This window comes from Anoplopoma fimbria, chromosome 1 (genome assembly GCF_027596085.1).
Source record: "Anoplopoma fimbria isolate UVic2021 breed Golden Eagle Sablefish chromosome 1, Afim_UVic_2022, whole genome shotgun sequence".
Lineage (NCBI taxonomy): Eukaryota > Metazoa > Chordata > Actinopteri > Perciformes > Anoplopomatidae > Anoplopoma > Anoplopoma fimbria.
In genome coordinates, this window is record NC_072449.1 from 29,322,827 (window position 1) to 29,338,006 (window position 15,180).

At 40.6% G+C, this 15,180-nt stretch overlaps 1 protein-coding gene across 4 annotated transcripts in view; it reads left to right on the top strand.

The window, feature by feature from the left end:
• The first annotated feature begins 1,464 nt into the window (after positions 1-1,464).
• pak1 (p21 protein (Cdc42/Rac)-activated kinase 1) overlaps positions 1,465-15,180 on the top strand; it is a 53,833-nt gene continuing 40,117 nt past the window's right edge. For 3 of the 4 annotated variants that reach the window (XM_054622167.1, XM_054622440.1, XM_054622375.1), the window contains exon 1: positions 1,498-1,649. The gene's annotated coding sequence lies outside the window, so the exon portion shown is untranslated. Of the gene's footprint in view, positions 1,650-15,180 lie in introns of all 4 variants that reach the window. The other variant, XM_054622224.1, reaches the window with a different exon arrangement.

The following is a 15,180-nucleotide window of genomic DNA, read 5'->3' on the forward strand; positions in this document are numbered from 1 at the left end:
TATTCTCCCACTTGAATTAAAGGAGCAGTCGGATAGATTTGGGTGTGAGGACCCTTTTGCACTTATCAGAAGTGAAAAAAAGTTAATTATCATATTAAAGAGAATTCGTGTACATTGGCCTACACTGAAGACTCCATGTAGTTCTTCACCCTCACCACTAGATGTCTCTGTCTCCTCATTTAGTGCTGAACATTCATCCTGAACATGAACTTTATTATTCACACTGTGCTCTGAGGAGACAACTCATGATGTCTTCAAGGATTCTACTTTATTTCATTTCTGAAATGGATAGCTAAATTATATTTATATATATCCTTATCTGAATTGAAGGTCCAAGGAAACTAGGGTGCCTTTTGCTGTACATATTGCACCTTTATGCAAATTTATGATTTGCGATATTGGGCTGCATAAATAATATTGAATTGGCTTGAGGGATTAACAGCAAGATAAAGCTATACATAGTATTTTATTGAAAATGAGAATAATTATATATAGTTTACTCTATGTTCAATATAAGTAGATCACAGTATCGTTATAGTTATAATCATTATTATTCTTGTTGATTAAGCCTTTTAATATTTGCCTTTACACCGCTCAACAAGTTCCTTATTTACTATATCTTCCCTCATGTTTGTCTTACTAATGTATCATTTGATACAAAGTACTCTTGGTGAATTATATGCTTTATAAATTCTTACTTATTTTCTAGTTTCTGATCAGTGGCGGGAAGTAACTTAGTACACAAGTACTGTCAGGTATTTAAGTACAATTTTGAGGTACTTGTACTTTCCTTGAGTATTTCTATTTTTTTGCCGCTTATTTTTTTGCCATTTACCAGCTGCAACAGTAAAGTGATCCTTACATTACTTTATAAATGATTATAATCAAATAATATCATATATATTATTCTACACTGTTTTCTTAATACCTGATCACTTTCTCCACCACTGAATGTCACTAAACAAGACAATAAAGCAGAAGATATTTTACCCCAACCAGAGGTCTCATCTTAAAAACACTAAATCTATAAACATTTAACCCACCGGCTGAGTTACACAGTTACACCTGAATGTAACACCGGCAGCCGGACTGTCCTCCGCGGCCGTGAACGCCTCACCGCTCTCCAGCAATGAGCCGCTCCCCACAGGACTCCGAGCGCACCAGCCAATCAGCGGCGGGCGGTCACACTATTAACCAATAGCGTGTCCGGAGCGCCGGTTAAGGGGGCGGGCGGTCACACTATTAACCAATAGCGTGTCCGGAGCGCCGGTTAAGGGGGCGGGCGGTCACACTATTAACCAATAGCGTGTCCGGAGCGCCGGTTAGGGGCGGGCGGTCACACTATTAACCAATAGCGTGTCCGGAGCGCCGGTTGGGGGCGGGCGGTCACACTATTAACCAATAGCGTGTCCGGAGCGCCGGTTAGGGGGCGGGTGTTTCTGTGCAGCCCATCTAACAATAGCCTGGACACGGTGAGTTATCCAGCCAGGAGCTGAACCGGGAGGACAGCGAGAGTTCCGCCCAATACACGAGACGGTGTGTCCCGGTTATTATCAGAAGATTATCACGTTATCACGTTATCACGTTATCACGTTACGTTAGCACGCCGCACTCTGGGACTCTTTTCACATTTTGCAACCAGACAAGTGGTGAGTGAGCTTTATCCACTTTACTCCTCAACACCTTAAACGAGCCGATCATCAGGTCCTCAGCAGGGTGTGTGAGGGAGGGGAGGAAGGAAGGAAGGAAGGAAGGAAGGAAGGAAGGAAGGAGGAAGGAGGAAGGAAGGAAGGATGGGAGGAAGGAAGGAAGGAAGGAAGGAAGGAAGGAAGGAAGGAAGGAAGGAAGGAAGGAAGGAAGGAAGGAAGGAAGGAAGGGAGGAAGGAAGGAAGGGAAGGGAGGAAGGAAGGAAGGAAGGAAGGAAGGAGGAGGAAGGAAGGAAGGAAGGAGGAGGGGGAGGAAGGAAGGAGGAAGGAAGGAAGGAAGGAAGGAAGGAAGGAAGGAAAGGGGAGGAGGAGGAAGGAAGGGGAGGGAAGGAAGGAAGGAGGGAGGGAGGAAGGAAGGAGGAGGGGAGGAAGGAGGGAGGAGGGAGGGAAGGAGGAGGGGAAGGAGGGAGGAAGGAAGGAAGGAAGGAAGGAAGGAAGGAAGGAAGGAAGGAAGGAAGGAAGGGAGGAGGAAGGAAGGAAGGAAGGGAAGGAGGGAAGGAAGGAAGGAAGGAAGGAAGGAAGGAAGGAAGGGGGAGGAAGGAAGGAAGGAAGGAAGGAAGGAAGGAAGGAGGAGGAAGGAAGGAAGGAAGGAAGGAGGAGGAAGGAAGGGGAAGGAAGGAAGGAAGGAAGGAAGGAAGGAGTTAATGGGTTACTGTAGGCTGACTGCTATTCTGTATCTGCATCCATACATACATACATTACATTACATTACAGTACATTACATTACATTACAGTACATTACATTACATTACATTACAGTACAGTACATTACATACATTACATTACAGTACATTACATACATTACAGTACATTACAGTACATTACATTACATTACAGTACATTACAGTACATTACAGTACATTACAGTACAGTACATTACATTACAGTACAGTACAGTACATTACATTACATTACATTACAGTACATTTACATTACATTACAGTACATTACATTACATTACATTACATTACAGTACATTACATTACATTACATTACATTACAGTACATTACAGTACATTACATTACATTACAGTACATTACAGTACATTACATTACAGTACATTACATTACACATTACATTACATACAGTACATTTACATTACAGTACAGTACATTACATTACATACATTACAGTACATTACATTACATTACAGTACAGTACAGTACATTACATTACAGTACATTACATTACATTACATTACATTACATTACATTACAGTACATTACATTACATTACATACATTACAGTACAGTACATTACAGTACATTACATTACATTACAGTACATTACAGTACATTACATTACAGTACATTACATTACATTACAGTACATTACATTACATTACATTACAGTACATTACATTACATTACATTACATTACATTACAGTACATTACATTACAGTACATTACAGTACATTACAGTACATTACAGTACATTACATTACAGTACATTACATTACATTACATTACATTACAGTACATTACAGTACATTACATTACAGTACAGTACATTACATTACATTACAGTACATTACAGTACATTACATTACATTACAGTACATTACATTACAGTACATTACAGTACATTACATTACAGTACATTACATTACAGTACATTACATTACAGTACATTACATTTACAGTACATTACATTACATTAGTACATTACATTACAGTACATTACAGTACATTACATTACATAGTACATTACATTACAGTACATTACATTACAGTACATTACAGTACATTACAGTACATTACAGTACATTACAGTCATTTCACATCAACGCCCCGGGACCACGCAGGCCCGTCAGCCACGACGAGGTTAAACAGTCGGATGGTGGATGCTCGGTGCCGTTATTATTATTATTCTTTTATTGTTTTATTACACCGGTGTCCTCACAGTTTTACCAGCTGGCTGTGATAACATGGGAGTTTCTGCCGGTCAACGAATGAATGAATGAATGAATGAATGAATGAATGAATGACTGGATGGAATAAATTCACCTTAGCTCCAAACATGTACCTCGATGGATACCTCTGACATGATTCATCTTTCTACAGAAGAGAAGGAACTGATCCACTGCAGATCTCTGAAATGATTTAGTTTATTTCTAAGCTCTTGTAATAAGTTATAACAAGTAGCCAGGGTTTAAGTGTTCAACCCACTCATACCATCTCGTACATTATCTGTGTAATATGAGTGTAATATAGTAATATTCAGTGGTGCAAAGTAACTATTCTTAATACATCTTAAGTACAAATTTGAAGTAATTATACTTTCATTTAGCATATTCACTTTCTACTACATTCAACTTCTCTTCCATTACATCTCAAGAGGCAAAACATTGTATTTGTACTTTTACTTTTACCGCATTTATTCAAGACTTTAGTCATTTGTTACCTTGCAGATGAAAATAAATTAAACAGAAAATAATAAACAAATCCTTTATGAATAAATGATGGAATCCTAGGAGGAAATTGACCAGTATAATTTTAAGTATATAAAGGCAGCTCCACTTTTACTAGATGCAACATTAGAGTGATGAGCACACGAATGCATCCATGATTATAATCCAACAATAGAATATAGCTCCATTATTCTGAAATGGGAGATTCTTCACAATGAGTACTTTTACTTTTGGTACTTTTAAGTATATTTTGATGATAACACTTTTTCACTTATATTTAAGTAAATATTTGATTGCAGGACTTTCACTTGTGACGGGGTATTTCTACACTGTGGTAGTGCTACTTTTACACAAGTAAAATATCTGAGTACTTCTTCCACCACTGTTAATATTACTGTAAGGCTTCCTGCTGCAGATTCACATCACCTGCTGTAGCATTAATCGCTGTAAACTTGTAGTTTTCTGTGATGCGTTCACAGTAATCTGTCATTAATGTACTGGGGCTCTTGTCTCTCTGTCCTTCCGTCAGTTCATACAGCTGAGTTAGGCTGACATCGCCTTTTGCTCCCTGTTATAAAAAGTTATTTTCCTCATCTGAGTGACCAGTTTCCTGGATAATGAAAAGCTCCAAGGAGGCTGGTTTAAGGAGTGTTGGTGGCAGAACAAAAAACATGTATTACCTGAATAAAGAAACACACATATAGTCAGTACTGGACTCAGTGTGATGCCAGATGTTGTCGTCCTATTGAGCTTCACACCTGTATGAGGGGAATCCAATGGAGAGAGTGAGCCGCCGCTCGAATCTGGATTATTTCTTGTCGGTTTAAGTGACTGTGATATTTACAGCCTTGTCGTTTTTTTTACCGTGTACCTCCAAAAAACCCTGAGAGTTCCAGCACCTCAGTTTAAAAACCTCCGCTGTAGTTCACATATGTGTGTGAATTGGAATGGAGCCTAGTTGAACAATCAGGGAGGTTAGACCCAACTGAAGTGAGTGTGTTGGAGAATATTCAATTTATTAATTCTGTTCAATATTTGATAGTTCCCACATATGAATTAATAACATCTTTCTTATATTGAGTTGAGGACGTTGTGTCAATGCTCATTTACATTTACACCAAAGAATGATAAATTAATTATTCTAATGACGTTTTTCAAGCATTTTTCAAGCAAAAAACTGGTAAAAATTCCCTCATTTCAGATTTGTAAATGTTAAGATTTTCTGCGCTTCGTTGTCTAATTTCATTGTAAACTGAAACTTGTACTCTTCCTGATTGCTTGATCTATTGGATTATGGTTTAATGGCAGTGGTGGCGCAGTGGTTGCCATGGAGACTAGGGAGTGGCCAAAGGAGTCTTTTTATGACCCCATGTGAAGCATGAGGCCACCCAGTTGTTGCTTTAACACAGAGAGAGAGAGAGAGAGAGAGAGGTTAATGACCCATTTGGCTACTGTGGTGTTTGGCTTGGCTTCTTGATGAGAACAGTGTGTATGTATGTATGTTTTCTTTTTGGCCAATCTTTGGGCTCTGTCTCACCTGTCATCAGAGTTATTTTTAACCCAGAGACAGTAAGTTTTGACCTGCTGACCTACAATAGAGCTATTTACTGAAACACACACACACACACACACACACACACACACACACACACACACACACAAAACCTGATTACATTTCTGACATTATGTCGGCTACATTGGTTTTGTCCTGCAACCACTGCACAACACTCCCTGGTGAACGTGTAAGCAAACAGTTGCTTATTCACACATTCATCCCGTTCAGAGCAACATATTCCTTCATTTTGGAGTGGTGTTTGTGTCCACCTGATGCATATATGTCCAACATTCACTCTCTTTAGCTGCTAAATGCTCCGCTATCTCCATCAGCTGGTCTCTAACTGTCTGTCTGCTGTCTGGCTTTTACAACTTTTCCTCTGAAAACAGTGAAATCAGGGAAACAACAGTCCTCTGTGGGTTCATCAGTACGAGGGAACACCTTCACATAAAAGCACTCATGTGATCCATTGTTGATATTAACTTTTAGGAGTAAAACCTAAATTACTGTTATTTACTTCATTGGTACAGAGTTGATTCATATATTAATCATCTAAAAAAGTAAATCAATGTTTTGATTGATTAATTGTTCCAAATATTCCTGTTCCGGCTCGTCAGTTGTGAGGATTGGCTCTGTTTCTTTATGTCATGTGATAGTAAACAGTGTCTGGACTGATCGTCACAGGAAACAACAAAATGGATGTCATCCCCTTGGCCATTTTTCTATTTCCTTTTGATTTTATATATCCAAAGATGAATCAGCTAATGGAGAAAAATAATCAATTGTTTCTAGCTGCAGCTTAGATGAATGTATTCTACCTTCAAGTTTGATGTTTAAAGACAGCACTTTGGCCACATGTTCTTTGGTGCTCGTCATGGAGGCAGCTCATGAACCCAAAGTCCTCCTCACACTACCAAAGCTATTGATTACAATATCTACTCCATGGGATGGAGGTGCAGGTTAGCTGTTTCCCCATGTTTCCAGTCTTTGTGCTAAGCTAAGCTAACTGGCTGCTGACTGTAGCTTCATATTCATACCGTACAGACATAGATATGAGTTATCTAACTCCTGGGAGGAAAGTGAAATACTATCATACTGAAAAGGAGTGACGTAGAGACACCGTTTACCGCTCTGGTAGCTACCTGTCAATCACAAGGTAGCCCCGCCCTAAAGCATACTCTGCTTTATGGAGGGTTAGAGAAAATGCACGTTTTAAGACACCTCCACATTGGGTTCACTTTTCAGAGCCAGAGGCTGCCTCCTGGTTCTGTTACTGTAGAAACATGGCGGCAGATTTCTACAGTCAATAATGAACTAAATTACTCGTTGAGATGAATATTATTCTTTGCCACGTACACACTCACACACAGCATCAATAGAAACATTACTATTGGCCGTTGAGCAGCCAGAATGCTGCCAGCAGCTGAATAATGGATAGTCTGTCTGCTGGAGCTGCTGAGTGCGGCGTCTAGACGGCACAAAACTACACGCTCCCTCCTCTTCCCTCCATGAATCCAAACGAAAGCTGTGGTCCATATTGTCTTTTAAGAGTTTCATCCACTTCGTTGATGAGAAGGCAAATCAAAGGAGGCGCTTCTCTAAGCCATTGATAGAAGGAGAGGGATCACTATTACTGCTGGCATGTGTGATCATGATGAGCAGACATGGAGAGAGGATTAAAATATTCCTCCTCGCTTCAGTTTCATTGAGGAGTCAGGAGAGGAAGAGGAGTTTACAGGTGGAGCTCTATTCAGGGATAACATGTGTGTAATATGATTAGTTTTCTGATCCGTCTGAGAGTGTTTGCTGCAGTCAGAAGCTGTTTACTGTCTGTTGTACTGCAGGTTCCCCCTCCACCTGTTAAAGAGCCCCCAGACATTAGAAACACTACACAAGCTGTCTCAGAGCACTCTCCATACATGCTTTAAAAGGCTGCACACACGGATACAGAGACTGTACAGGGAGACAATGGTGGATCAACTTGTTCAACCACGGAAACCACCGAGATGTGAAATGATACTGAAGCTTGATTTAACAGGAGTTCCCTGAATGACACGCCCTCTTTACCGGCAGAGAACAGACGGATCAGTGAAGAGTCCAGCTGAACATACCTAATTGTGATTATTTTGACAGTTATTAGAGCGAATGTCGACTTTGACATCATTATTGAAAACATGCTAAAATAATGATTGTGTGATTTTTGCATGGATCTGTACCGAAACAGATGTTTTGTGAAGTCTGTAGAGTACAATGTGTAGGCCAGGACATCTCTGCAGCTCCACAATATTCATTTAGATTAAGGGCTGTGCAAAAATATTGATATAGCTTACTATCGCGTTTTTTCTTTTTTTAAACCAAAAAAAAAGCCAGTGACCTCTCGGCCTGTCACATGACCTGGCCAAAATCACAACATGCGTTTCACAAGCAAGCAGCCGTTACTGTAGAGAAGAACTATGTGATCCCGATTCGCCGCAATAGACTCTATTGAATGGTATCGTATCGCAATATATCGCGCTATATATCGTATCGTGACACATGTATTGCGATACGTATCGTGAGGTGCTTGCCAATACACAGCCCTTTTTATAATGGTAGTTTGACACAAATTCCTCACACATAAATATTGCGCTTTGCCATTTGAAAAATTGCAGCAGGCCACGTGTCGATTTTGATCAGATTTCGATAAATCCAATAACTGTTTAACATTTTTACAGAAATCTCTCAGCACATGACCCTGAATATGAAAATATAACTGCGAGGATTGCGTCTAACGGTGAAGACGGTCCAGGCCAAATCCCAGCTTCTTGAGAGCTGACATCGTGTGTGTGTGTGTGTGTGTGTGTGTGTGTGTGTGTGTGTGTGTGTGTGTGTGTGTGTGTGTGTGTGTGTGTGTGTGTGTGTGTGTGTGTGTGTGTGTGTGTGTGTGTGTGTGTGTGTGTGTGTATAGCCCAGAGACCATATGGTGGAGGAACCACCCACTCATTGGGACCCGCCACGGCTCCCAGTAACACACACACACAGACACACACAAACACACTTTTAATCTGCCCTTCAGTATAGCACACACACGAGCAGCTGAAACTCAATGTGAAGATGTGAGGGAGAAGAGTGAGAGAGTGGAGAGGAAGGTTGTCTGTCACACCTCAGTCTCAACCATTTGTGTGTGTGTATGTGTCTGAATATTTCTGTGTTGAAGTATTGTGTTCACACCCTGCAGCCTTGCATCCATGGAGAGATAATGTGTGTGTGTGTGTGTGTGTGTGTGTGTGTGTGTGTGTGTGTGTGTGTGCATTACCTCATTACATGATCACACACACTGTTATTGTTGGATAGTGTGTCTGCTGGGAGATGAACACATGAGTGTGTGTTTTCACCACATGACTGAGGTGACCCTGTCTCCACCAACAGTGTTTGGTCAACACATGACCAAGGGGAATGGGTTCATACACAGTGTGTGAGTGTGAGAGAGAGAGAGAGAGAGAGAAGAGAGAGAGAGAGAGAGAGAGAGAGAGAGAGAGAGAGAGAGAGAGAGAGAGAGAGAGAGAGAGAGAGAGAGAGAGAGAGAGAGAGAGAGAGAGAGAGAGAGAGAGAGAGAGAGAGAGAGAGAGAGAGAGAGAGAGAGAGAGAGAGAGAGAAGAGAGAGAGAGAGAGATAAGCATTTGATTAAACACCTCAAGTCTAAATTCCTCCCTTAATAGTTTCTGGTAAATGTCAGACTCTTCCTCATTTCTTCAACTTACAACACAGCTGACCAGTTTATCAGCTGTTACGTTGATGTTTTTCTACTTTCCTTCTTTAACAGGAGACGGCGGTTCATTCCCCGTGTGAACCAGAAGTCAAGTGGATTTATTTGTCAGGGAATTCCGTAGTAATTCAAACACAGACAATGATCTTTTCCTAAACCTAACTAAGTATTTAATGATTTTTTTCTAAACCTAACTTAGTAGTTTTGTTGCATAAACCTAACTAAGTTGTTTGCTGTGAAGACGGAAATTTATTTTGAAAAGACTGTATGCATTAAACATGCAGAAATCGACACGCGTTTCTGGCTTTTGTTTGAAAACTTCTCGTAAGATATCAAACAAACCGTTGTATAAGGATAAGTTGTATAATTCATATTTTATTTACATCTAAATAGTTTGGGCCCAAGAATTAGGAGAACCACATTTTTCAAACTTCCATTTTGTCGATGTCCCCACAGTGTTGTCCATTTTCATGTTGTTTTTCCGCCACGCCCCCCGGTGGGTAAAGGCCTTTTTAAAGGTGCAATGTGTAAGAGCTGACCAGAACATACACATGGCACCTTTAAACACTATAAGCAGTCACTGAAGTTTCCAGAGATGGGCTGTGCTAAATTAGTGGTTATTATCGATACAGATTTTGTGACCATTTCGGATGACAGATTAGAAGCTTTTTTTGAAGCAAACTAGCAAAATAGTTTATTTGTCTGTGGTGAAGTTTATTAAAAACATATTTAAGTTTCCCAGTGCAGGTTCAATATGTATTTTTTTTAAAAATCTTTGATTAATTGATCGGTCAGTCCACAGAAAATACATTTTAATAATGTATGATCAAACATTTGCTTCTCAACCCTTTCTCACTTCATTGCATTTCCTTTTAAATGGTACGTGATTCATTTTATTACTTCTGGCAACTTAATCACTCAACCAAATAATCTTTAAATTAATCAGAAATGGTAACTATCAGTAGTTGCAGCTGGCTCTGCAGTCTGCGTGACGTTTGTGATTTAATTTCTCTGTCAGTTGGGGGGGCTGTAATGATGCACATGATGTTTCCAAATGCCAACATCAGGATATCTTTTTTACAGACATCACACATCCCCTTCCTACCGCAAAACACTTCCACATATTCAGAGATAGAAAAAGGCCGACTCTCTCTCATGAGATCAGTCTGCTTTCTTTCCTCGTCCTTCCTCAATACTTCTTCTTCATTCATCTCTCTTTACTTGTGCCATCCTCCTCCTTCTTTCATCCTCCCCATATGTGTCTTTCATTACCATCCTCCTCTTCCTTTTTTCCTCCCCATATGTATCTTTCATTACCATCCTCCTCTTCGTCCGTCTCTCCTTTCCTTCCTGCTCTTCATCCCTCTTGCTTCCTTCCCCGTGTCATACTTCTACTCCTGAGTCCTGCTCCCTTCCTTGCTTCGTCTTCCTCCCCCCTCTTCACTCTCCTCCTTTACCATCCTCATCCTTCTCTTTTCTGCTTCAATCTTTCCCTCCTTCTATGACCCACATGTCTGCACGGCCTCTCTTCATCCTCCTCTTCACCTCTTCGTCCCGTGTTCTCTCCTCCAGTCTATGTGACGTAACCAGTGAAGCAGCTATAATACTATTATCTATAAATACCCCTTCATGTCTCTCACTGTCAAACTAGTTATATTTTCTTCTCTCTGCTGTTCTAGCCAGAGGGATTCCCTCACGTCCCGTCTCTTCCTCTCACATGTAAAGCAGAAGGAAAACTACTTTGAATCAAAACAGTGAAGTTGGCATATTATAGAGAAACAGTGTAGCGATGCATTAAAATCAGTCAGGAACAGTGTGCAAACTACACAGGGTCACTCAAACTCTCGATGATTAAGAAGAATAAATAAATGCTCTGTGAAATGTTGAAGGTGAGGAGCAGGAAGCCATATAGATCTCGTTGGTGCTGCAGCTTCATTTTTTCTTTATTTTTTGTTATCAAACTTTGTTGATTTTCCAGATATGCATTGGGAGATAACAGCAAAAAAACATTCAGTATGTAATACTGCTGCTGCTGTTGCATTTAACGCTTCTCCTGCTCGGCTGACGTTGGCATAGCATTTGAAGACAAACACGTACCCCAGTACAAACTACCAGTCAACTAAGACATTAACTAGTTCTAACTTCATTAACTTCTTTCACCTTTTCTGTAATTTCTCCCTTCCCCTGTTTCTGTCTCACTTCCTAATCTCTCTCTTTGAGATTGAGAGACTTTGTCAGATTTGTTTCCAGAGTCTCTTTCCTGATTTCATTTCTCAGCCTCATCACTCTCAGGCGTAGATCCGTCTCTCTCATTCTTTCCGTCTCTCTCTCTCTCATCTTGTCCCTTCCCCCAGGGGGGGGGCGTTTGATGTCGTGTTCTCACCTCCTGTTTAACAGAAAGACGAGAACAGCACCTTCACTCCCCAACACGATCCCCACGTTTGAAATATGGGCAGTCAAGCGCGTCAGTTTGCCCTCTACATGCACTCTCTCTCTCTCTCTCTCTCTCTCTCTCTCTCTCTCTCCCTCTCCAGTCTGCGTGACGTTTGTGATTTAATTTCTCTGTCAGTTGGGGGGGCTGTAATGATGCACATGATGTTTCCAAATGCCAACATCAGGATATCTTTTTTACAGACATATATTTGAGTCTGGCTTCAAAAGCAAGCCAGACCCCATAGACCCTCATGTTAAAATGCCTGCAGCTGGAATAAATATGTTTACAGTCTGGTACAAAAAAAGTTTTTGGGACTCGAAATAATATATTTTTTGGAGCCCATAATCCCCGTTCATGACACATGTATGGGGGCTTCACAATGGCTCTTCAGAAACCTATGGGCGACGTCACAAAGATTATGTCCATATTATAGACCGTATATAAGAAGTGGACGCAGTCATCTTGACGTCACCCATTGGTTTGTGGACGTTTTTAAAGAAATTAGTTTGTCAGTTTGGCTGTTGAGATTCTGGTTTATGGCCGTCGCCATCTTTGCTTTTTTGCAACCAATGAATGGAAGTGACCATATTTGGACGACGGAGAAGTGACGTAAAAACACAGTGTACAGCTCTGGTAGCGACCTGTCAATCACAAGGTAGCCCCGCCCAAAAGCATACCCTGCTTTATGTTCTTTTTTCCCCTAAATGGGATCATAATTTACTAAATGAACATCATGCTGTAATAAATAAGGTAATAAACCAAGTGAGAATTTTCATTTTCTCTTACACTGCTATACAATCTGACTTCTTTTTCCAATCGGAGCAGTCGCCCTCTGCTGGTCAGTAGAGACAATGCACGTTTAAGACACTTCAGAATTGGCTTCACTCTTCAGAACCGTAGGTTGCCTTCTGCTCCATATTTTATACAGTCTATGGTAAGAATCCAACATACTTTAATGTGCGTGTTGCCGTCAGCATTCATCAGATATCGGCAAGCTCCACAGGAATAATTGATCTTGCAGCCATGAAACACAATTACTCTCGCATATGTCTGCCAAGTAAATGACACGCACAAGCAGTGTGACTTATTGTATGTGTGTTTCACCTGATGAAAACGGACAGACAGACAAAGCCGGTTTAGAGAGCACCACTTTGGACTTTCAGGCTGATCTTCATGTTGTAAAGGTTGCTGATGCTTCAGCCTAGACTAAAACAGACGAAGCTAATAAGGAGCTAAACCTCCCCAGTCCGTCTAATAAGAATGTTAACAATGATGGCAATGAAGCTAAACTCTGAGGGGTTTAATAGTGAATAATAACCCACTTATTAATGACAGCAGATTAGGGTTTGGTATGAATTAAATATTATTCTCATTGAATTTTCAGCAGAGTCGTATTCTGTGATGATCCCTCTACACATTAACATCTACTACTAAAAAAAATAGTTTTAGTGCATACATTTGCTTTATTGTCATGGTTACTCACAAAACCTCACATTGGGTGAGTTGGTGAGTCGAGATTTTTGCTCAAAAAATGATTTGCACTCATCATTTATCAAAAAAGAAGAAGAGGAGCAGGACAAAGAAGAACATTTTAAAGAGGAGCAGGAAGAAGAAGATGACTTTGAAGACGAGGAGGAGGTAGAAGAGAATGAGGAAGAAGAAGAAATTTGTTGTACTTTAATGAACTGTGTGTGTGTGTGTGTGTGTGTGTGTGTGTGTGTGTGTGTGTGTGTGTGTGTGTGTGTGTGTGTGTGTGTGTGTGTGTGTGTGTGTGTGTGTGTGTGTGTGTGTGTGTGTGTGGGCAACACAGGTGAAATAACCCTCACACCACATGAAGCTACACACACACAGCTGGCAACCTGCCGCGGTAGCCCGTTTTAATGTGCGTTTAGCAACACCTCAGTAAGCCGTAAACCAGAGCTAGGGTCGGCTGTCACTGCAGTGTGTGTGTGTGTGTTTTCTCACAGTCAGGTGTAAATGTGTGGACAGCTGCAGGGCTGTCACTCTCACCTCCTGCTGCCCTCCCTCTGTTTGTCCTCCCTGTCTCCCCCTCAAACAGTCACCTGTTCAGCCTCGCCTGAGCCCCCGATGACACCAACACGCCGTGGACACAAACATCCTCCTCCTCCTCTTCTCTTATGAAACAGCACTCTGTTTGTTTGTTTGTTTGATGGCATGTGGACCCCATCTGCTAGGAAAGGCAGGAATACTTAGAGTAGAAGCCCAGTTTAAAAAAATGTACTTGAAGGGGATTCCATACAGTTCTCTTAAAGTCTGCCTTGAAACACACAGGCAGGTCCTTAACGACAAGTGTCTTGGTCTTGTTTTTAAATTTACTTTTATTCATACCAATATAACTTTTAAGATAAAGTTTTTGAAGGCAAAAAGCCGCCTTCTTTCTCCATAAATTACAAAGTCCACAAAATGATCCACATAGAATTGTATTTCACTTTTTTATACCTTGGAGTTTGAAAAAGCGTTTTACAAACAAAATGTGTAATTTATAAAAAAAAATGATTTGATTATTATTATTATATTACGATTGTTATTATTTTATTACCATTATTATTATTATTATTTCTAAGTGCATTACAGGTACAATACATCTTTTTCTGAAACAATATATTAAGAAAAGTAGCAATTTATTATTTGTTAAATATCATTCGAACATATAAAGAACAATGAATAAAATGGTAAATGGACTGTACTTGCATAGCGCTTTTCTAGTCATCCACTCAAAGTGCTTTAACACTACAAGTCATCATTCACCCATTCACACTCTGATGACAGGGGCTACCATGCAAGGTGCCACTTGCCCATCAGGACTCAGGATCATTCATACCCATTCATTGGGGTGTCTTGCCCAAGGACACATCAACATGGACTACCAGAGCCGGGGATCGAACCACGGATCCTCTGATTGAAGGACAAACCAGCTCTACCACTGAGCCGCAGTCGCCCCAAAAGCATAATTGCATTCGGCTCCTATACATCAATAGACTTTTGCTATAGGTCTCATTTTTCCATCTATCATTATGGACTGTGCATGGAAGCAGGGCTGTCCACATACTTTTGACCATATAGTGCATTTGAAAAAAGTTGAAAGTTCTCCACTGTTGACTGCAGGACTGTTAAAAAAAGGAGATTTGATTAAAAAACACTAGCATTTTGCTCTCTGTAATGAAATATATATAAATGACAGTTCCTATAATGCTATACTGACAAAAAGCGTGATATCCCAGATGACGCTGAGCTGGACCTCGTCTGAGAGAGAGAGCCAATGTGATGAGCAGTGTGTAATAATGGCCGCCGCTGTGTGTTTGTGTGC